The 26639-nt window shown below is 43.4% G+C and overlaps 1 long non-coding RNA gene across 1 annotated transcript in view; it reads left to right on the forward strand.

Annotated features, from left to right (window-relative positions):
* The first annotated feature begins 1010 nt into the window (after positions 1 to 1010).
* Positions 1011 to 26639, forward strand: part of LOC309645386 — a 66186-nt gene continuing 40557 nt past the window's right edge. Inside the window, exon 1 of the long non-coding RNA XR_014254853.1 lies at positions 1011 to 17862. This is a non-coding gene — a long non-coding RNA (uncharacterized lncRNA). The remainder of the gene's footprint in view (positions 17863 to 26639) is intronic.

The raw sequence follows: 26639 nt of genomic DNA on the forward strand, positions 1-26639 counted from the left end.
TATTATTGTGATATTGGAAAATATATATTTATTTCATATGACCTTCCCTTACTCAGCCTTTAAATTAATACAATGCACTTTTAGCTGATTATCTTGGGGTTTGAGGTAGGCAATCATATCATGAGCAAACATTCATAATTTTGTTTTCTCTTTTTTAATTGTTTCACCTCAATTTTTTTCTTGTCTTATTGCACGGACTAGAATTTCCAGAGCAATTATTCGTGGTGATATTATAGGGAATATTCTTGTCTTGTTCCTATTTTTAATAAGAATGTTGCTTATATATTGCCATAAGTGTAAAATTGACTATCATATTTGAGACAGATATTTCAATCATGCTAAATTAGGCTTGGATATTCTTACTCTTTATATTCAATAGTTTTTTTAGAGGATTGGGCATCAAACTTACCAGTTTTTCATATTTATAAAGATGATCGCATTTTAATTGATCTGATACATGTATTTGTAACATATTCCCTAGTATTAAATAATCTCTTTATTATGGTTATAAATAACTATGCCTTTTACACTTCAACAAATTAGATTTGCTGGTGTTAGCTTTGAGAATTTTTACAACAATCTTTAAAAGCAAGATTAGTTTATAGTTCTGATATTAAAATAGTACATGCATACTGAAATAAAAGAGATGGAAACAAAATAAATCAAACTGTTAACAGTGGTCTCCTCTGTGTTGGATGGTGGAATAAGAGTCCATTTTGTTATTCTTCCCTAAAATTTAATACACATTTTAAAATGATAAATTTGAACATCATATCAGTTATCTATTGCTATGTAACAAACCACCCCAAAACTTGGTGGCTAAAATAACAACCATTTTATTTGTTTGTGATTTTGAGGGTTGACAATCTGGCTGGGCTCAGATGGACATTTCTTCTGCTGATCTTACCCAGGGTTTCACATTCTGCTGTGGCAGCTGGTGGGTCTGCTGGAGACTAGTTGATCTAGAGGGCCTCAGATGGCATGACTTACCTCTGTTCCTTATATCATTCTTTTTTAAGGAAGGGGCTGCAAAGTCACATTAAAAAGTGGGATGCATGCAGGGATGGGAGGAGATGTTGCAGACAACTTTGCAAACAATATGCTATAAAAAATACAGATTATGGAAAGAAAAAAAAAGGGTGCTACCCAGTGCTGATAAGGATACAGCAAGATAGACTCTCTTATACATATCTGATGGGCCTAGTAACAGTATGATAAAAAAAATAACTTGGCAATGTATTTCATGAGTGGTAAAATGTGAATGGACTTTGATTTCGTTTTTCTGTACCTTGGAATTTATCCTAAAGAAACAGAGTTACACATACACAAAAATTATGTGCAAGACTTTTTATGTATAGCATTATTTGTAAATGAAAACTAGACACAATCTAAATGTCAAGTATTAGAGGAATTAATGACAGCATCTCCATATGATGGAACATTACATAATCATTAATGTCATGTTTGAGGATATGAAATAAAGTTTAGAAAGTAGGCTATATGACAAAATAGTGATAAGTGTAAGTGATATTTTGAGATATATACAACAGCTATAATATGGTATGAAAATAGGGATAGATCTATTGATTACAAAGCTATAAAAACTGCTAATACTATTGTTATGGGTTGTCTACATTTGTAATAGACAAAAATGTTAGTTTTCAGTTAGAGACTGGTGAAAGCAAAGATGTAATCCTCTCCCCATCTCAGTTCAAGGAACTTCTGAATTCTTTCTGTGGACCATTTGGGATCGACGGGCCCTGGGCTGAGAACCCTTGTATTAGGCATTCCTGTTCTTCAGTACCATGCCATGTTAAGCCCCGTTCTCTTACCAAATTACATTTCTCTTTCTCCCTTTCTCCCCCCGCAGTTTGTCCTGGGAAATGTGGAAGTCTTCTCACTGTTAATGTGAGTGATTCTGCAATCTCTGGTTCTTAATCTGGAAGTTGGCTCTTGCCTTTTCTGTGACCGTTCACAACCCATCAGGGTGGTTTTAGCCAAAAGAATTGGTCATCTACTTCTTTTGTAATTATAATAGTCAACATTCATGGAACATGGCTCTGAAGAGGGCATTATTTTTTTTTATTTTCACAGATGGGAAGCTAGCCCAAAGTCATGTAGTGCTAACCTTACATATTGTGCTGTCTTCCCTTAGTGACACTCAGAAGAAAATTAAGTAACAGGATCAGGCATCTTTTGAAGGTAATTGTTATTTTAGGGTAATGTTTTGTTTCCTCTGGTACATTTCTCAAATTTTCCACAAGAATCATTGATTTCCACTGTTTTTTCTTCCCAGGCTCCTGATCTTCTGGGAGCTGCTAGGAGAAAGCTGGAAGAAAACTGCAGAAAGGACTCCGGGAAGCAGAGAGGAGGATTGCCTTGTTCCTTGTACTGAGGTCTGGCTGGAGCCTGTATTCTGGGTTCTGGGTGACCCCATATGGCCTTCTATCACAGGCCCCTTTAAGCTTAAGCTGGCTTCAGATGGTTTCTGCTATTTGTAGCCAAGAGTGTTTAACAAATAAATAATGGACACACATTACTTTTAAAATCAGAAAGAGAACACATGCTATTCGCAAGCATTACCAGTTGTGGGGGAAAGGAATGATCATTCTGAGTCCTTGATCCTGGGCTATCTCATTCTAGGGGTGGTAGAAGTGATGAGAATGGTGGTGGAAGTGATTTTGGGGAGTGCCTGGAGGTGACTGATGCGAATGGCACCTCTGTGTGTCTCAGATCACCCAAGGAGAATACATGTCCTTCTTTGTGTTTCTGCTGTAGGCAGACTCATGTATTCCTCTTATTTTAGTCACTGTTTCTAGGACAAATAAACTTTTATTGCTCTTAGGTGTTTATTTGTTAAATTTTTCTTTCTGTATTTCTACCTTTTTGGAGGTAGAAATACAGAAAGCAGAGGCCCTTTTTGTAACTCTGGAACTAAAAACCTTAGGAAAAGATGAAATGCTTGATGGCCACCATGACGCTCTTGATATTTGGTGGATCCTGTGTTGGTGAGGGCTGTGTCTCCCATCTTGATTTGTATTTTTAAAGTCAGCCCCCAATCTCTACCACCAAAAATGTTGGCCCATAAAGAAAACTTACTGCACTCCATTAGTGCTGGAAAAAATGGTCTCAGATCATTTGCCCCTGTTGCAAACTTGGTCTTATCCTAATTCTTCTAGGCGTTTGCATTTAATCTTTTTGGTATGAAGTGACTGCTTTTCCTTAAGGAATCTGACTTCATCTTATTTCACTATCTTTGGGCTACCTTGGGTAAAAGACCATAGTCAGCCCTTAGAATCTCAACCCCAGGCTCTGGCTTACCAGCGGAAACTCAGATATGGAATGCCAACCTCAAGTATGCTTGGGGTGGGGAAGGATAATATAGACCAGGTGACAAGGATGGTTATTTTGGTCAGAATTCTTTCATTTTCAAGTTGAAAGAAACTTAACTCAAACTAGTTTAAGCACACCAGGTAACATTTTGCCATAAGTAACTGAAAATATAGGCATGGCTAGATCCGAGGGGTCTAATTTTATCAGGGCTTCTTTCTGTCTTTATGATCTGCTGCCTTCTGTGTGTATTTCATTTTAAGTAAGGTCCCTTTACCTTAATGATGGCAGTAAGTGATGTCTAGCGGTTTTAGGTTTACTCGGTACGTCTATGTGATCCCAGTGAGAGAATAAAAACAACAGCCATCTTTCTCAGTATCTGTAAAACAAATATACTTGAGCCTTGGGCCCAAATATTGGACCTGTGATGGAAACACATGGGATGGGAAAGAGAGAAGAAAGAGGTGTGATGGGAAGGTCCAAAGAATAGATGATCCACTGCAGTGGGAATGGCCAGAAGGATAATGATGGTGGGGAAGATGGGCAGGGAAATGATGAGGGTGAGAGTAACACGGCGTGCTGTGAACTTGGTCATGGAAGTGGTGTTGCTGGTTATGGTGGTGGTGTAAGTCTGGTGTTTGTGAGAGTGAGGGGAACAGATATTCCTTCTTGCTCCAGCCCTACTAATTCCAAGACCACAATCCAGCAGGATGGTGCCTTCAACCCCGTTAGTGGAAACACATGATTTCCTGTGGTTCTTGCCATTAAGGGCAGAAAGAGCCGCACATTTGTCCTAGAAGACATTCAATGGTTCCTGAGTCAGCAAGCTCCCCAGGCTCGTGGAAGCAGATCACACGGTACCTAGGAAGCATACCTATGTATGTTAGCAGAAAAACAGAGCAAAACAAGATTCCACCACCAGGACAGCAGGAAATGTGGTCAGCTTTCTTTGAGCACCGAGGGAGGTGAGGCCAAGACGAAAGGTCCTTGGCTTTTACTAATGAAGAGGCACAGAAACTGCTGATTTAAAGGATAATAATAAAAAAGCACCTTGGGGGATATTTTATTGCATTTAGAAAATGTTCAATTTCATCTTTCATATAAAAAAAAATAAAAGAAGAAGCATTTTGATTTTCATAAAAGCCAACAGGTTCATATAAAAAGGAAACATTCCCAGCCAAGGACTAAGCCAGAGTTGTGTTCATGTGTAAGCCTGACCTAACTCCTCCAGCCTCATGTGAGTGTCTGCATTTGGCACACAGATCCCTTGTTCTGTAAAAACTATTTCAGGAACACTTTGAAAGAGCTGCCCAGTGATGGCTGCCTCATTTGGGATTTATTATAATATCATTAGGAGGGGTTATATCACTTGGTATAATGTCAGACACATTGTAGCCTGTGGTTTTATGATGTGGACAAATATCACACTCAAGAATAAGATGACTCTGAACAAATCAGTTCCATCTGGGTCCTACTGTAAACAGAGCTTTTCTCTTCTGCTGCTGGAAGACAGATTCTCGTCGGCATCCGGCCCCTTGACCTTCCATCTTGCGAGGTCTGTCTCTTCTAGAACGCCTTCCTCCTCAACCCCTGAAGCTTAGAAGAGAGATAAAGAGAGACAAACTGTAAGATCCAAAAACCTACTAGAGGGAGGAAGGTGCTTGTCAAGGAAGGCAGGGAGATGGGGGGGGGGGCTTAGCTTTTGTCCAGTACTTGCCCTGTGTCTGAACTTGTGCTAGATATTTCCACCTGTATCAGCTCACTGCATCCTTACAACGAACCTATAGAGTTAAGTAGGTATCCTGTAGCTATTTTACAAAGTCATACTGAGACTTGATATGATTAAAAATTATATCTGACTTGAAGTCTGTAAACTAATAATGAACAGGGTTTTGAGGTTTGATCTGATGCCAGAGACTGCAACCTCTCATGATACCCCTCAAATGTCTACATGTTCATGAACAAACTACTCGTGGGAGAGGAGGGATCAGAAAATGGGGGTGCAGGTTGTATTTAAAGACTCAATCATTTAAAAAGCAAATAGGAGCATGGTATAACCACCTTGGAACACTACTGGGTAGTTTTTAATGAAATTAAATATGTGCCTCCCTTACGCCCCAGCAATGTCATTTCCAAGAGAAATGAGTACATATGTCCACCAAGAGACTTGTCCAAGAAAGTTCCTAGCAGTTGTTTCATAATAGTCAAGAACTGGAAACCACCCAGATGCTCACCAGTAGGAAAGTGGATAAACACATTGCGGTATGTTCATATAATAGACTACTACGCTGAATTAAAAATAATAAACTCATGATAAATGCAACAATGGGTGAATCTCAAAAGTGCCCTCCTGAGCTAAAGAAGACAGACACAAAAGAGAACACAATGCATGATTCCGGTTAGATGAATTTCAAGAACGAAGAAAATTAAACAAATATGAAGGCAGTCACATCGCGTTTACCTCTGGGGTAAGAGGTAGACATTGCCTGGAAGGAGCGTGAGAAAACTTTCTGCAGCTGTGGAAATGTTCTGTATCTTGACCTGGGTGGGTGTTACATGAGTTTATACATAAAATTCATTGCACTGTATATTTAACTGTTTATAGACTAAACCTCAATCAAGAGGCATAAAATAATAGAGCTTAATAGAAAAATTAGGAGAAAGTAGTCAAACTTGTTACTCCCAACTGGTTTTTTTTTTTGTTTTTTAAACAGCTATTAAGTTCATTTCAACTATATTCATAAAAAAAGTAGTATGGAAATATAGAAAGGCACACATTATGTTATCATACCGGATGTTGGATGCTCAGAGAGAATAACTAAGTGAATGGTTGATTGATTTATTTCCAGTGCTTCTTAATATAGAAAATGAGGTGTCATTCTCTTCCCTTGATAAATTGTAATATACATCTCCTACACGCCCCCTGCCCATTTTCCTTTTCCTTTCTTCCTCCTCCTATGACCGCGATCTCATTTGTGTTACACGGAGTGCGATAGAACAAGGGATTTTTAGATGAAGAGAAAGAAGAGGCAAAAGAAAAAAACACTTTCACTTTGGCATTAAAATATAATGAAGTACTTTGCATAGCTTTTATTTTATTTTTCAGAAGAGATCTGGTAGGTCAACTCATAAATTGGCAAGGCAACCGGTTTATTTCTGCCAAAAAAGACAGTCAAAAAATGACAGTGTTAATTTATTTGAACAGACAAGTGTCAAATTCAGTCTCAAAAACAATGCCAGGCTGTTACACTGGTGCATGCTGTCGAGGAATGCAAACATGACTTTATTACCATCCTTCTAAGGAGACCACTTACACACTGGGATGGGTGTTTATGATATTTTTTCCACCGACTCTATTATTGCCACGATCTCATTGAAGCCTAGGAGAGAACAATCCTCATGTAAGTTGAGGTTGTGTAGACAGGTATTCTGAGTAGTTTAGATCACTTGTCTACACTGTCTTGTGCCATGGAACACTTGTTCAGCTTATTGCTTCTCTTCACGTGGCCCTGGATTACTTGGGCCAGAGACTCTGTTGCCCTGAATTCTCATCGTTTTGGTTGCTGAACATGACCCTGGCCACAGCTGATGTCCAGAGGCTGCCTTTGGCCTCCCTGCCCTTCTGTGTGGGTGGAGCCAATGACCCCCTGCACCTGGCTAATGACATCTTCTTATTTTGCTGAAATGGTTGTTCTGAATCCACAGGGGAGAATGGCAAACAGGTCAGGATGAGTGAAAAAGGAATAGTTTGATGGTGGAAATGCAGGGAACTCTTGGGTTAAACTCACTGGTCTATTCCTTCCCTCTCCAAACCATGACACGTTCTCCACTTCTGCAGTTGAAGAGGATGTGAGAGCACAGTTTGTATTATCGCTGGTGGGGTGTAAATTGTCTGGGCTGGCACAGAACAGAGGACCCAAGAGCCAATTGCTGACCTCAGCGACATCGCCTAATTCCTAGAGCAAAGCTTGGCCCGGTAAGGGGATTTTGGTCACAATTACTCATGGATGCTCATGGATATCTGCACCAGGACTCACACCCTCCCTGTTCATGGCAGGAAATCACATGAGGCCGAAAGATGTGAGATTAATTGTCCTTCTCTGCACCTAAGTTTGTGAATGTGATTAGTCTGTGAAACATGAGGATAACAGGGGCAGTGCTTTCTTCTTAATTCAAACCCTCAGACTTTAATTTCACCCTGTTCTTATAAAATGGATGTTTTCTCAGCTACATGGGGACACTTACATTTTTAGTCTGCTGAGTTTTAAACAACGTCCAAATGCTTTCGTGTTTTCTTTTCCATGAACTCTGGTCATTCTTTGCTTATATAGTACATTCCACAAATATTTATTGAGTACCTAGTATATGCTAGGCATAGTCCTAGGCAATGAGAGCAAAGAAACAAAGGAAGTAGACCTGATTCCTATCATTACAAGGCTTGTATTCTAGTGGGGAGACAAAGAGTAAAGGAAAAAACAAATGGACAATGCCAGTTAATGAGATGCACTATTAATGAGAAACAAAATAGGGTTTGAGGGTGGAGAAGATGGGTCAGAGGCTGTGGCTGTAGTTACAGAGATAGAGAAAGAACTTGCTAATGAAGAACCAATAATCCATTAGTCCTCCAAGCATTTATAAGGGTGGTAGACTTTAGAAATGGTTTGGCAGCAGGGGTACGAAGAGGGAGCTTACATTAGAGCATCACAAGCTGCTTCTGAGTAAACATGAGGTAACCTGCTTGTTCAAAATATCCTTGGGTCCCTGGACCTCTCGAGAAGGCTCACTGGCCCCTCCCCCAGCCAACACAATCCCAGCCTTTTTGTATCTTGATGGCTCTTTAATTCCTTCCCTCCCTCTCCATCTCTCCTCCTCATACCCTCTTTCATGCATTGCTCTCAAAATCTCCATATTCCTCTGATATTGTGCAGAAATGTTTGCTTGTCCTTGGTTCCAACTCTACTTTTGGTCAATATTTGTATATCCAAACTCATCAACATCCTCAGCAGGACAAGGACCTTTTATTAAATATGACACATTTTCTTTAGAAGGCAGCAGTGACTAGAGAGAGAATAATGCCAAGAACGAAGCACCGTGTGTATAAATCTTGTCCGGATGCTGGGGCAGTGTATTCTGCTGTGTCTGTCTAGAGGTTGAGGCTAGGGTTGTATCCTCATAAAAGAAAAGAAATGAATGTTATGGATCAGAATCACCCAAAGAAGCAGATCTTACAAAAAGACGTGGGAATGTGGACAGCAGACCTCAGATCAGAGAGATCCCCTCTTTGGGCTTTGCTCTCTCGGGATCAATATTCAGGATGTGTTCAAGGGCTTCCAAGAATAGGAGTCTATGTTTCCTCTGGGGGTGCAGCACCATGACTATATGAATTGGTAGCCTGGCGAGGCTTCTACAAGAAGGGGTCATGTGTAGCCAAATAACCACATCTGGCAGTCAGCTTTCAGTGACACCATGTGAAAATTCAGTTCTCTGAGCATGTTCAATAAAGGCACAGCCCCTGAGGAAGGCAGTGGATCCATCAGCATTCAGTAGGTACGTCCGCTTTAACCCAACAATTCTACTTCCAGAAACATGACCTAAAGATATACCTTTATTCAGCGAATTACAAGGATTATTTATTGAATCCAAGTTTGTGATAACAGAGCCCCGTAAATGACCTCAATGTATTGGGAGTTTTTAAATTTAAAAAACGATACATTCATAGATGCCTATAATTGCAGCCATTGTAAAGGATTAAGACACTGTTCATGGACTGATAGGGAATGATATTCAAGATAGATTGGCCAGTGGAAGAAACCGAGGGAAGGATGATATATACAGGAATTTTTTCAGGGACTTTTCTCACTTGTTAAATGACAAAAAAAAAAAAAAAAAAAAAGAGCTAATAAAAATTCTGAGGTTAAGGGTCTTTTAAAAAGTACTAGAGAATCTTTTTAGGCTTCATTGAGGTAGTCTTGCAAAAATGACTCCTTGTAGAGAGCTTTGTGCTGAATTAGCCTTAGCTTGAGCTGTGTCTCACCTACTGGGCATGGTCCCTCCCGATCTGGGTGTTCTGGTTCCCCAGGAGCTGTTGTGCAAATACCTGGTATGGCTCCTGACATACAGTGGGTCTCCATCTTTGCAGGAACTCCTTCAGGGATGGAGCTCACCACTGCACTGCTCTCTTGCTGGACATTTCCAGTTTTTAGGAGAGACCTTATTTTGAGCCTGACTGCCTCTTTTTAAGCACTAGCAGGTTTTCTGGCTTGGCTCTGAATAGGGGTCACTCATGTGGGGAGCGCCAGTGCCTTGCGTCGATGATAGACTCTCCAACATTGACTCCAAAGCTGAGAAGACCCTTCCACACTTTTGAGATCAGTTCTGCAAGGAGCGCATTGTCTGCCGGGTGATGCTCTTCACACTTGCCGAGACCTCTGAATGCTGAAGCCTCTGTCCCCATGTTAGCGAGCTCTTCATTGCTGTGTTCTTGGCCTCCTCCTCTAATTCTGGACATTTCCGGGGATAGATCTTTAAAAAGGCTTATCTGGCTGTTTCCAAGTTCAAGGCTGTTGGCCATCTCAGCTCTGTTTTATGTATTTTAATTAATTGTTACTCTCTTGTGCTGGTGCCCGAGGTGATTTTTTCTTTTTTTTTTAACCACAAAGAGCAAACTTAAGGAAATCAAATAAATAAATACTAATGGACAGAGAAGCAAGGCCTGGCGAGGTTAATTGAGTTTCTGGGGCTGCAAAGCGGCTTGAGAGCAGTTGCTGGCTCCAAGAGGGCAGCTGGTCTGGTTACCTCCTCAGTGCTCTGACCACTTTGCCATTTTACTGCCCAAAGGAGTGCCTACTTCGTAGCAGAGGCAGAAATGGAAGCAACGTTTACAGCAACTTATTGGGTCTTTTTTCCACTTACGAATATTGATTTTTCTTTTCCTTTAGCCTGGGATGGCACTGAATGGAGTCTTTCTGAGTCTGAACACCAAGCCAGTGGGTGTGGTGCCAAAGTGCTTGAGTGCCAATGACCTTGAATGCTTGTGGTGGGCTCCATGAGCCCCCAGCCTCACTGGGATGGTCTGATTATGTAAACGCCCTGGAACACCATAAAAACCTGGCCCTGTATGTACATGGGAGGAGGAAGTTATACAGTGTTCATTATACTGTTCTAATCACACCGTTTACTTTAATGAAACACAAAATTGTGCCAGTTTCACAATTATGATATATATCAGGGCTTAATTGTATGTACGAGATGGCGTATTTGATTGAGTCCATGAAAATGGACCAGAGATTCTCATTTCACATGCTTCCCTACTTTCCCCAACAAAGAAGCATCTAGAGCTGATAGACTTATGGGTCTGGTGGAGAATCAACTCACACCACAAGCCAACATCTCTTGGCTTTCAAGATAATGAGGAAACGCTGGAACCCCATGACTAGAGAGTGAAGGAGACTGAATAAATAAAAACAAACAAGATAAAAATATCACAGCTTTTGATAGCCCCTGAACACACATCTGGCTTCCATTTGCTGGGATTTTCTCATTTGTTAAATGACCAAAAAAAAAAAAAAAAAAAAAAAGAAAAGCTAATAAAAATTCTGTGGTTAAAGGTCTCTTAAAAAGTACTAGAAAAGCAAGTTCACGGTCTTTGCTGCATTTGTTACTGATTATGGGCAAAAATGGGGACAGATATTGACCCTTGTGACTTGGATCTGGAACATGTTGATGAAGTCTCAGGGACTCGAGTGTGTGTCACTTTCTGGTGCCCATGGAGCCTGGGCGGGGGAAGGATGGCCCCTCCCTGCCAGGACCTTGTTCTGTTGAAGAATTGCTTCACGAGGGTCATCGTTGCACTCTGGGGTCCACTTCAGGAAATGTCCTCGGTAGTCAAAAGCATGCTACCTAAGATGCATCTCACGGGAGGGAAGAAGTAAAATAAGAGGGAAAGGAGGAAGGTGAGAAGGAAGAATGGATAAGACTCCTCTACCATGTCCCCGGTCTTGTACCAGGTGTTGGGCAGCAGGACCATTTGTGACAGGCAGAAAGGCAACCAGTTTTAGGGACAGTCATTTTCCACCCAGAACTACCAAAAGACTCCCATGAAAGTCTGTGCAGCCCAAGTCTGGGTAATGGGCAGCTGCCCTTTTTTCATGCTCTGAGACCCTAAATCTAGGGAGAAAGACTGACCTACCTGTTGAGCAAGCAGTGTCACCTGGTACCAAGTTATTTTCCCCTTCATTCATTGGTTCATTCATTCATTCTTCGTATTAGCCTCTATTTGTGCCTCGCCAAGTGCTGAGGCCCCAGGAATACAAAATGAAGAAAACCTAACGCTGTTTAGCAACTTTGTAGCTCAGTGGGAAAGGGGTAGAAGAAAATATACAATACTTGGGAGAAGTACTATCCTAGCTGAGCTTTCACAGAGGCCAGTGTAATAAATGCTGCCTTGGTTGGGAATGATTCTGTAAAGGACATGATGATTGAAGCAGCTAGAGAAATTCACCAGGTGGGTGAGTTTGAGAGAGACGTTTTTCTGGTCAAGGTATTTGGGTCATTAAAGGCAAAGAAGCCTGCAATAGTCAAGGGGTTTGAACAGGCTACAGGCTGACCACATATAAACCAGTTTCTAATGAAGTGTATTGATCAACCAGCCCAACCAACTCAATACAGTAAATGCTTTTTGATTCACATCTAGGGCTCTGTCCATGTGTCTGGTGTCCGTCGTGATGATGGGGGTAAATGGAGACTCACATGCAAGACTCAGGTTTTGTCCAGGAGGGGTTTTGAAGTTAGGACAGGCAAAAGTGTGCAGATCTCCTATATGAGGTGTGCTGTGGTCAGTGCATTAGGGTGGCCCAAGGAGATAGTGATAGGAAACAGAGGAGAGGATGGGAAGTCCAAGAAGTCTTCCTATAGAAGGTTGAATTAGGATTGGACCCTGGAGGATGAAAGAAAGAAGAATTCCTTCTAGGCAGGGGAGAACGCATGAACAAAGGTATGGAAGGTAGGCTGTGTGAGTTTATTTTTACTGCCAATCTACCTTCCGAAACAGTCTCCAAACCAGGTTATGCGTCAGAATCCCCCGGGGAATTAAATAGAAATTTCTGGGACTCCCCTTGAGAAATTCAGATAGGAACACACGTTTTAATAAAATCCCCAGGGGATTCTGACTCCCAGTACGCAGGTGGAATTCCACCTGATGGGGAGCAAGGACAGACTTTGCGCTTACACAGATACAAGTTCTACCCATGGGTTTGCTTCCTAATCATTTTGTCATTTTGGGCAATATGCTTGAATGCTTTTAGCCACACATTTCTTGTTTTCAAAAGTGACAATGAGAACCACAATTTTGGTGATAGTCAAAATAAATGAGATGATACTGGTCAGACTGCTAAAGTAATTTCTGGCCCCAAGTAGAGGGTAGATAAATCTGTTTTCTTCCTCTCCTTGGTTTAGGAAAAATGACATTGTCTTCTGGGGAAGTAAAGATGCCCAAGAGGCATAATTCTTGACCTTAAGAAAGGACCAGTCACAGACAGGGAGGGTATTTATGTTCTGGAATAAATTGTCAGGCACAAGGAAGACTCCCGGACCTTTGGCATCTTTATCCGGCTTTAGTTAATACCCAGAATTCTCCAAATATGCCCTGTAATCATGGGCATTAGATCGGCTTTTAATGTGTTCAGTGAGTATACAGATATTCCTAATAAGGAATATTAGTGGGTTTAAGCCCTTATGTACTCACACCTTAGTAAGAGTTAGTGAAGTAGTGGCTGAATACTACTGTGATAGAGAGTCAGCTTTCCAAGCTTGCAAGGTAACAATGTAAGTCCAATGGTTTAGAAATTCTACTTTGTCGTGCTCTGCAGATGGAGCCATTATGTTTGGTTGTATCCTGAGCAACCTAGGAAGAGCCATCCTTCCAGTCTACAATGTGAACGGCATCTCCTAAGGTTGTGCAGTGTGCAACCTGCACAACTGTCTATGGTGGCTCTACCTAAGGGATTCCTTAGAGGTGATTTTGGAAGGAGGTTAGGGATGCTGGCAAGTCGATGTTGCCATAGTGCTCACTTGCCTTTAGAAAAGTCCCGTGGGATTAAGTGGGATTCTGTGGAAGGTTTTCTTTAAAGATAAAGAGAGATGTAAGCTAGCTCCCTATTCAACCTCTCCATTTTGCAATTGGAGAACCAAGGTTGCATTGGGAGAATGAGGCTGAGCTGGCATTATAACCCAGGATCCTTTGGCCTGGAAGGACCAGGGTAGGACAGGCACGTGGGTTAGGTTTGTGTCCCATCTCTGCAGTATGCCAAGGCAGGAAGGGGAGGCTCTGGCCAGGACAACCTCACAGAAAGGACAACCTTGTCACCGGTAGAGCCTTAGGCTTGTCTCGGGAGAAATTCAGTGGCCCTTGCTACCCAAAGGTGTCCAGAATTGAGGCATTTTAGAATGATCTGTCATTCAGCCCAGGGAGCAGCTAACAGAGGCCTGTCTAGGCTGGACCTCAGGCCTGAGAGTGTGCTCATTAAGGCCAGCGAGAGACTTTGAAGAATCTACTTCCCCTTTTCCTACTGGGTTATAAGAAATGGAGAGAGAGGAGGCCTAAGAGTCAGGAAGACAGGCCGAGGCAGCCCTGGGAGGAAAAGGAAAGTGAGACCCAGGGCAAGGGTGGGTGGAATGGGGCTGCACCTCCTACCACCGCCTCCTCAGAGTTTCCTGCTGGGGCACCTCTCGAAGCCACATAGGGAGCCTGAGTCTGATCCCGGGCCTGGGCTTAAGCCCGCCTGCGGTCAGTCTGCCAGACTGGGGGCACCTCTGGGCCTGCCTGTGGGTCTGATTCCCTCGCCCCAGGGCTCTCCTGGGAAAGCAGAGGTGAGGCGGGCCTGCCCGGAGCACTTTCGGGCAGCAATGACTTCAGTGTTTGTCCCTAAAATAAATGCACCACAGACAAGACAGTGTGGTCAGGGGCTGAGGAGTTACTGTAAATACCAGCCCCGGGCTTCCTATTTCTGTTCCTCTGACTCCCTGGGGGGCAGGCGCTGGCCAGCTCCTTTCCAGCGCGGTCTCTTCTCTCTGCCGCATCCGAGGAAAAGGCTTGGCCTGGACCTTCCTCCGCGGGCTGTCCCAGGAACCCTTTGAGGATTTGGAGCAGGGACCCTGCCCTGCAGGTGGGTTTACACTCAGGGTCTGACTTCCTCCAGGGTGCGAACCCTAAGAGTCGGGCGCTGTGCTGTCTATATTCTTCCATGAGCCTTACAACAAGCCCCAAACGTTGGAGAACAGAAAGAGTTACATCCATGATGCACTTGGTGTACGACAGGCACTTTCTTAAAACTTTACCTGGTTCAGCACGTATAGTTCCCACCAGAGTCATAGTATGGAGATCAAGACAAGAACATAAAAGTCCTTGCCCAAGGGCACCCCATCAGTAAACTAGAAGTTCAACTCCAGCAGCCCGCTCCAGACCTGCTTTCTCCTTTTTTTTTTAAAATTGGGGTAGAGCTGCTTTACAATGTTGTGTTAATTTCAGCTGTACAACGAAGTGAATCAGCTATATGTATACATATATCCCCTCCCTCTTGGACCTCCATCCCACCCATCTAGGTCACCACAGAGCACTGAGCTGAGCTCCCTGCGCTACACAGCAGGTTCCCACTAGCTGTCTGTTTTGCACATGGTAGCGTATTTATGTCAATCCCAATCTCCCAATTCATCCCCCCAACCCCGCTCATGACCACACATCCGTTCTCTACGTTTTCGTCTCTATTCCTGCCCTGCTGCAGACCTGCATTCTTAACCCCTGCACTGCACAGGGAAGATGAGAACGACCTTGTTCTGCAGATGGAGGAAAAGCTGTCCAAAGAGAGGTAAAGTCATTTGTTGAAGCACATGGGCTAATGATTAGGAGGGGTGGATTTGAATCCAAGTTCAGTGGATTCCAAATGTCCTCCCACTGCACTGGGGCACCTCCTAGAGGCAGTACAGTAGCATGTCATGGAAGCTTCTGCTCTGACCCCTTCCCAGTTCCTGAGCAGCCGACACCCTGGGCTGCAGCTGCCTCCCATTTTCTAGTCTTAGCTGAGGATCAATCAGCATTCATGTACAGTCTCGTGGAGCCTTCCGGTTTGAGCGAGTTTGCTGTTTCCGAGGGAAGATGAACTTTGCCTTTGGGAGGTTGCCCTGGTTGTGGTGTTTCTTGCCTTTAACTTCCCTGGGTCTCCCAAGGGATATCTCCTTCAGAGTCCTGGTATTTTGGAGGAGGCATGCTACATTTGTAAAGTGATTCCTGCCAGGAAATCTCACAGCCGTCTCAGACGGTGTCTGGCACACCCAGGAGATGGGCACGTATCTCATTCGATTCAGCACCTCAGCTGTAGAAGGGAAAACTATGAAGACCCCAGGCATTCTCCTCCTAAGGAGGAGTGATTGATAGGATTGCAGATGGGGAAGAAGAGATGGGGGTCTGAGTGGACCACATGGAGCAAAAGTTGAATGCTGGGTTATTTCTTTCAAGCAGATCTGCTGAGGCCAAGTGGGAATCATAATACCTTCCTGTTTACCTGGAGCATTGGCTGAGACATCTGGCTGACAGCAGGCTGCTTTCTGCAGATAACAGAATTGTGGTATCTCATCTGGGTCTCCTCTTTGCCTTGGCTGCTAAGATGCTCATACTGCAGATTTATACTCAGTTGCTGTAACTGTTATTAAAAAAGAAGTTCTTGAATAGTCTCCTCCCTTTGTCCTCTACATGCTGGTTCTTTTGGGCAAGCCTTCTAAAAAAACTTTTATTTTTTTTCTGACCTCTTACTATACAATCACCTAGGATTCAGATAAAATAAAATATTGCACAATTCTACTTATACGAGGCATCTAAAATAGTCAAAGTCGTAGAAGCAAAGAATTGGAACGGTGTTTTCCAGGGGCTGAAATGGAAAGTTGCTAATAAAGGGGTACAAAATTTCATTTCTGTAAGATGAATACATTCTAGAGATGTGCTATCGAACATTGTGCCTAAAATTAGCAATATTGTACACTTCAAAACCTGTTAAGAGGGTAGAGGAAAAACGTGTGACTAGTATGTGCCAAGTATATACAGTTTATGCCCCTGTTCACTATCCATTCATTATTTGTTTACCGTTTCTCAAATATTTGGTGAGCACCTCCCATAGGTCAAGCTGCCATTCTCGGTGCTGCGGAGACTTTGGTAAACATGGCCAAGGTCCCTGCCTTCCAGGGCTCAACATACAGAGTGGGACTCCATCGCTAAACATGTAAATTTCGCACATGCTCACACACAGGCGCACACACGCATGCGCACTCTGTCACGTTGCAGGGCTAGCTGGTGTTAAGTGCTATAGAAAGAAATGTAGAGTAAGGAGCTAGAGAGTGGCTGGGTAGTGGGGCAGGGGTTGGGGTTTTGCTCTTTTAGTTGGGGTCACAGGGACCCCTCAGAGGATGAGACCACATGTAAGCAGAGAGCAGAACAAACAAATTACAGTCATGTGATAATAGCATCGGTGGCGGGGTGGGGGGGAGTGCAGGCATTGCCTGTAACATTTACAACAGCCTGGGGAGTATTAACGGCATTGGCTTTTTAAAGATTAATTTTCTTAACAGAGAAGAGTCTGAGGCCAAACTGGGATTGAGACCCAGGTCCGTGTTATGTCCACTAGAGTGAGGCACTACAATGGAGTTATGTGAAGGATTTGTGGCTAGACTCACCTGGCTTTGAATGTTTGCTCCCCCACTTACTAGCTGGGTGAACTCGAGCAAGTTGTAACCTCTCTGGGCCTTAGTTTCTTCATCTGTAAAATGGGGATAAAAACAGCCCCCACCTCATTGGACTGTTTTGATGATGAAGTGGTTGACTCAGTGTCTGGCCTGGAGTTGGAACCCAGTGAATGTGAGCAGTTATTGTTACACAATACTGCCTACCATCCTTTAAAGGAGATGGGAGACAGACCCCTAAGTCAGCCGATGGACAAAAGTGAGCTCTGAGCACTTGCTTTTGCGTAACTCCCTGATCCCTTTCATCCCGGCTGGAATTGCTACTCCATCTCCCTTGGGTCTCTGTGTGGGGCTTCATGGCTGCCCCTGTCCCGGAGCGTTTGGTGGTGGTCTGAGGGGGCCATTGGAGTTGCCCAGTGAAGGGTGGGGGATTTGCCCAAAGAACAATGTAGCAATTTGCCTTTTCTAAAAATTGCCCTACTGAAAACCTACGTCCCACCCTCTACCAGCCGGCAACTTCCTTCAAGAGCCCCAAGGGAGGGAGATAACACGGGGGAGGCAGAGCCAATCAGAGCTATGCTCAGTGGTCTAGTGGTCTCTGGCTTTGGTCCTGAATGGCTCTGCAGGTCCCCTGTGAGCTGTGTATGGAGAATCATTTCTGCTCCAAATAAACACCTCAACGGCTTCCTTTTCTGTTGAATTTGAGGCTGTTCTCAGACGTCATTGTTTTACCCTGAGAAAAGGCCACAACCTTCAGCAATAAGGAAGAGACAGCACAAGAGGCAGCCTGTGGGCCCAGTACAGCAGCAGGTAGGGTGACCGACTTGGCCTGGTTCCCCCAGGACTCTCCCGGGTTTAGCACTCAGAGCCCCACGTCGCCCTGAAAGCAGAGCTGGTCCTCTGAATGACCTTTAAGTCTTTTGAAAAACATAAATGTGCTGAGGGGAAGGCCTCACTCCAAGCTACTTCATCCAAATCCCTGGGATTGGGCTCCAGGAATCTCTGTTTTCCATAAGTTGCCTTGGGGCTCTGAGGGAGCCAGTCCACTGTCAGGCAAGGTGGTGGGAGAGAGAGCAGCCCCTGGGCCCCTGCCAGTCACTGTAAGAGTCCTGTCCAGCAGCAGTGGCCAAAACATATCCCTAAGGTGGGCTTTCCTAGGGGAGGAAAGCTGGGGGAGGGGTGGGCAGAAGCTCTGAATGCTCCTGTCCCGAGAACCAGACCTGGTGGAGGTGGCCTGTTGAGTCCATGTTGCCAGATGATATTCAGGGAATGAGAAATAAGGTTTTCTTTTACCCCCCGTGTGGGCATCTCCAGCTTTTGACAAGGGGCTTCCTTTGATAGAAGTTTCGAGAACTAGTAGGGCTGATTTGGAGCTCATTCATTCATGCATGCATTCACGCATTCCGTATTCATCAGGCATTCACTGGACACCTGTTACGTGCCAGGTGCTGTTCCCAGTTCCGGGAACCCACGGCAAGCCAGGCTGACAGGGTCCCTGGGTCCTCCCATGGTGGAGTTTCAATTCCGGTGGGGTCCTGGTGGGGTCTGTAAAGCAACAGAAAGATCAAAAAGGGCATACGGCACACGATGTTTGCATGTTTTCCGTGAGCCCCTCTCCAGATCCACTCTCCACCCTTCCCGGCCCTGCTCTGTGTTCCAGGAGGCTGGCAGGCCATCTGGTGGGGATTTCTCCTCCTCTGCTTTCTGCTTGGATTGGCCAGTGGGAGGCACAGTGATTAGAAGAAGTGGGAGTGAAGTCGGGATAACTGATGCCCTGGCTTCCTCCTTGCAGATTCTCTGAGGGCCGGTTGCCTCTCTCCAGCACGGCTCCTGCCCAGCGGTCCTCTCCTCCAGCCACAGCTGCTCTCCCCAGGTGCCTGCAACTGCTCCCTCCCCTGTTGGCTTGGGGAGGTAAAGGGTCCTCAGTGATGCTGGCCCCGGGATGCTGCACTAGCTCTTCTGGGTCTCCTTAATCCTGCTCTCACTCCTGTGAATACCCCTTTAATAAACTCTCCTCAATTACCTCCATTGAGTGTACCATCTGTTTCCTCCCGGACCCTCACTGTTACAATCCTATAGTGATCCACATTCCAGAAAGTAACAACTCACTTCTCCAGACAAGAGGGCTGCTCATTTTTAAAGAGACTCCCACATCTATGCTAAAGGACACCAAATTTATTATTGTATCAGTGAGGTCGGTTTTATAAAACAATGTGTTAACCATCAGGAAATGTACATGGCTAACAAACAGGAAACATCCTCTTCACTGGAATAAAATAAATTACAAGTAAGTGAACAATGAGATCTAATATTTACCCTCTCAAACAAACCCTGTTGTGGAGGTAGAAGTGGGTCACTTAAGGAAATGTTATCAAGAGCCTTAACATTTTTTATTCTTATGCATCAAGCAATTCTTTGGTTAAGAGTTTCCACTGAAGGAAATACTCAGACACGTAAAGATTTATGGGTGAAGAGGTTCATCACAGGATTATTTAATAGTGAAAAATATGGAACAGTATAAATATTCTACTAAAGATGGTTGGCTAAAGAAATTACGTTACATCTAGAAGGAAAGTGGTTGAGTATGTAGTCTCAGACAAAACCCCGTGTGGTTAGACATTCTATCATGGTGCTGAGTGCTTTGTGTATGGAGAACCAGCTAGCCCTCCCAGAGGAAGCCGTGGGAGGCAGGAGCACAGGGGAAAATACTCCACGAATGATCAGTTATGCCTAGTGAAATAAGGCAGACGGAGGGAGACAAACATTGTATGACATCACTTATATGTGGAATCCAGAAAATAAAACAAACTAGTGAATATAACCAAAAAGAAACAGACTGGATACAGAGAACAAACCAGTGGTTACCAGTGGGGAGAAGGAAAGGGGGAGGGGCGAGATAGGGGTAGGGGATTAAGAGGTACAAACTATTTTGTATAAAATAAGCTGCAAAGATGTAGTGTACAACACGGGGAATATAGCCAATATTTTACAATAATCATAAATGGGGTATAATCTTTAAAAATTGTGAATCAATATATTGTACACCTGTAACTTATATAATACTGTACATCATCTATACTTCAATAAAATAAAAAAATTAAAAAAAATACTTTGTAGAAAGACTCATTAAAAAGACTCATTAAAAGACTATTAAAAGATGCTTTTGAAGAATATTTAGAAATGAAAGAGCATTCATGGTAAAAATAATTTAAAAAATAAGAATACATAAGAAACAGATTTTAGAATTTGGATATAAAATACTCCTCATTCTCTAAGCACAAAGGATATATACACTACAATGGTAAGACTGTTCATATCTGAATGATGTGATTATTGTTGATTTTAATTTTTTCTTTAGTTTTCAAATTATTTAAGATAGATCATTATTAGCTTTCTCCTCTCCCTCTCTCTCTTTCTCTCAATACAGAGAAGTAGATTTATGACAACAAAAAGACAAAATGGCCTGCAATCTCACATCCCAGATATCTCCTGTATACACACACACACACACACACACACACACACACACACACTGACACGTGAACCTAATTCTCAATTTAAAACAATACAACAAGGTACAAAAACAAAGCCAAAAGTCTTCCTTCTGATCCACAAGCCTCCCGAATGAAACCACTGATAAAAAATCCTTTTGATTCATTGCAGAATATATGCATATGCCAGCAGATCCAAGTTTTTTTTCGAATAAACCTGTATTGATTTTATCATCAGAAAATTGTAGCATGCATGCATTTGAAATGTGGGCATTTTTACTGTCAGTCCCTCGAGTGGCAGACTGGGGTCCTGACCTGACTGGGGAGGATCAGGGGCTTAGGCACCACCCCTTGGAGAGTTAGGGACCCAGAATCAGGCTAGTGGGCATTGGCCTGGGATCTAACCATCTAGAATGGGCTCTGGAACTCACACATCTTGCTTCTCAGTTTCCCCATGAGAGGAATGGTTCAGGTCCTGAGCACTGGACACTTTACTTTAGAACCATAAGCAGCATTAAGACGCCAGGATTGACTCTAAGTTCAAGTATCGCTGGTTGCTGTAGGGTTTCCACGAACACGGCTATCAGCCACTTTCCTATGCACTTGAAAACTCTGGCTTTAGTTCTTGCCAAGGACATCAACGCTCTTGATATCTTCTGTTCCCCAAACCTTCTCCATCTTCTTCCAGCCTCCTCGCTGCTCCTTCAAACCAAACTGAATGTGTTTTGTTTTCTTTTACTTTTCCCTATCTCCCCCTTGCCCTAGTCCAACTTCCTTAGAATTTGGGTCATTGATTGCACACACAAAAAACAAGGAACCATGGGGTTGAACACTCAAATTGGGCAATTCATATAAGGTTCATAAAATTAACTGGAAGATGTTTCTCTTGATGTAGTAGTTCCCTACTCACTGAACTCACGTGACTTTTGGATAAATCACTCACACTCTTGAAGCTTCTGTTTGTCCTATGTGCAAAAAGAGAATGCTATATTTTCTTTGGTACAAAGAGATCAAGAACGTGTCAGTGCTAGAGAAACTTCCATTTCTTGAGTAAAGAGGAGAGACACACAGTGGGGAGTTCACAACAGCATGTGAAACCAGAAGTCACTAACTTTGTATGGAGGGTTGAGGAATTTCACCAGAGCACGTGAGATCAGAGAGCCGGTGCAAAATGGTGACACAAGTCTGTCCTGAGGTCCCATGGTGGATGCAATGCCAAGCTTTCATCTACGAACTCCTGAAGTTCATGCTTTTATTTGGAGTGTATGCAGAGCTCAGGATTCAAGGTCAGAAAGATTGAGTTGGAGTCCTTGTTCTTTATTTATCTGCTCAGTGACCTTGGAAAACCCTCACACCGTCAGGTCTCTGAGGCATCTTCTGTAACCTGGGTACCATCTTCATTCTCTGGACAGCTGTTGTAACAGTAAGATGAAGTCATGGCAGCAAATGCACTTTGCAGATGCCGTGATGTTAGGAAAATGTAAGGCATGTTCTGAGTTCAGTGATTGGAAAGTGAGCTATATGGTGGTGAGAATGAAAAGATCCTTTTCCTCATTTATTTATTGAACAAGTATGAAACATGTAAACAGTCTTCATAGGTACCATGTAGTCTTCTAAATACTTGATAAATATTAACACGTTTAAATTCCCCTAATCACCCAATGAGAAAGATACAACTTTTTTTTAATGTTTACCAGTTTATTATATAATAAGGGATGTGAAAAGGATACAGATGAACAGTCAGATGAGGAGACACATAAGATGAGACACAAGAACAGGTGCTTCCATCCCCATGGAGTTGGGGTGTGCCACCTTTCTAATATATGGATGTGTTCACCAACCCAGAAGTTCTCCAAACCCCACTTTTGGGATTTTTATGGAGGCTTCATCGTGTAGGCATGATTGATCATTAACTCAATCCAGAGGATGGAGGCGGGTTGAGTGGACTGAACGTTCCAAGCTTCTAATCAAGGTGTGGTCTGAGAAAGATACAGCTCTTGTCTCTGTTTTACAGATGAGAAAAATGCCGGCACAGAGAGGTTAAGTAACTTGCCCAAGGTCACACAGCTACAAAGGGGCAGAACCAGGATTAGAACCCAGGCTTCCTAGCTCCAGAGCCCACGCTCTTCATATTTACTCCTACTGCCTTCTTTGCTTGTGGTGTTTGGTACGGTAAAGATAGCATGAGACCTAGAATAGACAGCGTGTGTATCTCAGCCCAGCCACTTGCCTGTGTGATCTTGGGAAGGTTAATTCACTTCTCTGAGCCTTGACTTCATCATCTATAAAATGGGCATAAAAATGCCCACATCACGCAAGTTTTGCAGATGTTAAATTGTAGCACACTGTCCGGTCCACGCAGGCACCATGAGGGAGTACAGGGAATGTGAGTTAGGTTTGCACGCAGGGCTTTACCAGAACCCAGCTTCTGTCATGTACTCGGTTACTGATGGATTTCAGACTTTCCCACGCTCCGCCCTCCTCCCTCCCAGAGTGACCTCTGGTCCTCGCCACCTCCTTCAGAGTGTGTGGGACCCTGCACACGTGGCTCTGACTACTGCAGATCGGGCTAGGGAGGCTCTTGTTCCCTTGAACTCCCTCGAGGATGTCTGTTTTCAGGTCCAAGGAGCCAGTTATCAGAATCCTGTTTCCTTTGGGCTCCGAAGAGCAAACATGGCCCCGCGCTTCTGTGTCCACCTCCCCTTCCAAAAAATTGCCAGCTAATTTTAGGGTTGGAGAGAGGCTCTGATGAGGGCCTGCCCACGTGGGGTTAAGGTTACCAGCGGCCTCTGCCTCTGGCCAGACTCGCTGGGAAGAGCAGCTCCCACTTCCCGAAGCTCAGTGGGGGCAGGAACGGGGCCAGGGCGGTGGGCAGTGGCCGAGCACCACATTTCCAAGATGTTGGGAGCCCCGCCTCGACAGATCAGACCCACAGCCCATGGGTTTTGTAAAAGAAGCAGTGCCTTTTATTTTTATCAAGCATAGCCTGAATCGGTTATACTTTTCATATCATTTTAACTTTAGAAATGGCTTGACATTTGCTATTGCAGAAAACTGACCACGAGTCTGCCTTACATGAGGTCCCTTTAACGAATAAATGCTGACAGATTATCTTGATAATAAGGATAGTAAGTCAGCCACGGTTCTTTCCTCTCCATGGAAGGTATCACAAACCACATATTGATTTTTTTAAATAAAAGAAATAAGAAGCATGTACCAATTAAGAATAAAACCAACAGCTTATTACCCTTGGAGCTTTAAGGCACACTTGCCTTTTTCCTATATTGAGACATAATGATTAGGCCACTATGTAAATAACCTTATGTTCAAACATGAGATAGGCTGTCGTTTTCTCAATTTCTGCCCTGAATCATAAAAATAAGACAGAGCCCTTGGTTCTCTGAATTTTGCAAATCTTTTCACCCTTTTCAGGCTGTTTGAAAAATTGCTTTTTTTCCCTCTCTCTCTTTTGCTTTGCGTGGACTTCTCACCTGTTGCAAGTTTCACTATTGAATGAACTCCTCATTCATTTATTTAATTCCACAAACCTTGGATGAGCACAAACCCTATGGGTTACTCTTTATATTAGATGGTGAGAAGTTCTACAGAAAAACATTAAGCAGATAAAGAAGATATGGGCAGTTGCAGGACTATAACACTAAAATGATAACCACTTTTTTTTTCATTGAGGTAGAAATTAAAAACAATAAAAGTATTTGAATGCTGACCTGTCACACATGTTCAGCTAAGCCACCCCGTATTTTGTGCATGCTAAGATTCTTTGCCCAACAAATGTTTGTTGAATACATAAGTAAAGGTCTCTCTCTGTCTGGAAAGTCAGCTGAACCAAGGCAGGATTTACCTGTTGTTTGCTGATGCATTCAACTCGCTGAGAACTGTGTCTGATACATTGTAGGCCCTCATGTTGAGTAAACAAACAATTGTCTTCCACTCATGCATTTATCCCACATTCAAAAAGCCTTTCTGAAGCACCAGCTTTGGGGCAGAAACTGAACTAGGTGCTGGAAATGCAATCACAAACAAGGTTGACCTGGGCTCTGTCTTTTCTGATCTTTCAGGCGAAAGGAGGGCAGTTTGTTCTTATTCAATGCAGTTATCAATACAGTTGTTGGGAGAATTAAAGGCAATGATGTTTGAACCTGGCTCAAACCAGGGTACAAATTAATGGCATGATCACTTTTAAAGAGATGATGTATATGAACATTTTTCACAGAATGCCTGGCCTATAGAAGGTGCTCAATAAATTCCCAGGAAGGAGAAGCTGTTATCAACTTGTGTGACCTGAGCAAGGATGGGGGCTGCAGTTCTCAATCTTGGGTGTGCAGTGAAGTTGTGGGTAAAGTAGGACTGGGATGAGTGGGCAGTTGGGTTCCAGGGGATGAAAGACGGTATCCAACAACAGGGAGTGAGAAAGAGCAAGGAGCCAGGAGGAACTGAGGATGCCATTGAATGGAGGAATTGAGGAACAGGGAGTGGGGAGAGATGGGGCTGGAAGGGTAAGCCGAGACCAAATTGTGCAGAGCCTCATAAAGGATTCAGACTCAACCTGTAAACCCAGTGTAAAGCCATCGATGGCTTTCAGGACCAATGTGGGCAATTTCTGTTTTGGAAAGATCACTCTGGTTGCTGTGTATTTAAAGGGGAGATCCCAGGCAGAGAGGCAGCTGGGAGAAATATGATTTATAAAGTTGGGTTGACACACATGCGCGTCAGCACCAAATACCTGCAGATAAAGGATATGGGTTGGTGTCCTGGGTTGTGTAAACTGGTTGTCTACTTTGTTAGAAGTCAAAGACTTTGATCCAAATCTCTATATGACCCTGATTTATCTAAAATATTCTCTTGGATGGTCTCTGATGCTCTAAATGTCAATCCTCTTCCGGTGGCTGAGGGTGGAGGGGGTGAGAAAGGAGTTTTTAGTACACAGTACACTGAACTTTGCCTTGCTTTAGTCACCTTTAGGTTTCATCACTTGGCATTCTCTAAAGGCCTTTATTTATTTCACTCTAATAATTTTGAAAGTGTAATATTATGAAGCATGACATCAATATTGCACAAGGAAAAACCTCACACGTAGACTTCTTCATTCACTCACTCATTCATTCATCGTCTATCTATCTACCCGCCTACTAATCAAGTGTTTTTCAACGATAAGTGAAGTTTCTAGTGTAATTCATCTTCGGCGGGGCCCAGGCATTGGCATTGTATTAAAACTCTCCAAGTGATTCTAAGGTGCCCCTAGGAATGAAACTCAAGGTTCCATGAAGGCAGGGACCATGTCTCTTTAATTTTTGCCACTTTTCCAGTGCCTTAGGTGGTGTCTGGCGCAGAAAGAGTGCTCAACAAATATTTGTAGAATATATTAATTTAATCATGCATACATCAAACATTTATTGAACATTGCCAGATTTTCCCCAATTGATGATGAAGATTACCTTGTGTAATTTTCCACAGGAAACCATCAGGTACCACGGTTTAGGAAATTAACAACCACTGAATCACATACTGGTATGAGGTTAGGATATGTCATTCTTTGTCCTGTCAAGTAATTTCTTCTCAGGTACTTTGTCCTATTTCTGGTCAGCTGGTGCCTTTGGACTGCCCATGATTGGGGACTAATTCTTGACCCAGAAGGAAGCAAGCTCAGTGCTCCTTAGTTGGTGACGATGTCTATCATCGTGTCGAGACTCCACACACACCTTTCAGGTATCACTTCTGGCTGCTCCATCACTTCACACTAATGCTTGGGGCAGTAGTCCAAGTTTCTGATCTCCAAGCTCAGGAACTGCCCTGCCTGCCTTGCTTTGTCTTGCTCTTCTGCCTCTGCAAATTCTTGCCCACATCTTTTCTCACTTCCACTCCCTCATTCTATTTCCCCATTGCTGTGAACAGTGAATATTTAGAAGCCCAAATCTCCCAAGTTATGGAGATGGCTGCTATAGTTCTCTTGACCCACAATATTGTCTAGCTGATGCAGCAGGAGTTTATTTCACTTGACTCCAATTTAACTGTCCTGAGCCCCTTCCTTATATTGCCAAGAGATTTCCTAATAGATCCGTAGCCCACCAATTCAAG

This window comes from Balaenoptera physalus, assembly GCF_965194825.1.
Source record: "Balaenoptera physalus genome assembly, chromosome: 16".
NCBI lineage: Eukaryota > Metazoa > Chordata > Mammalia > Artiodactyla > Balaenopteridae > Balaenoptera > Balaenoptera physalus.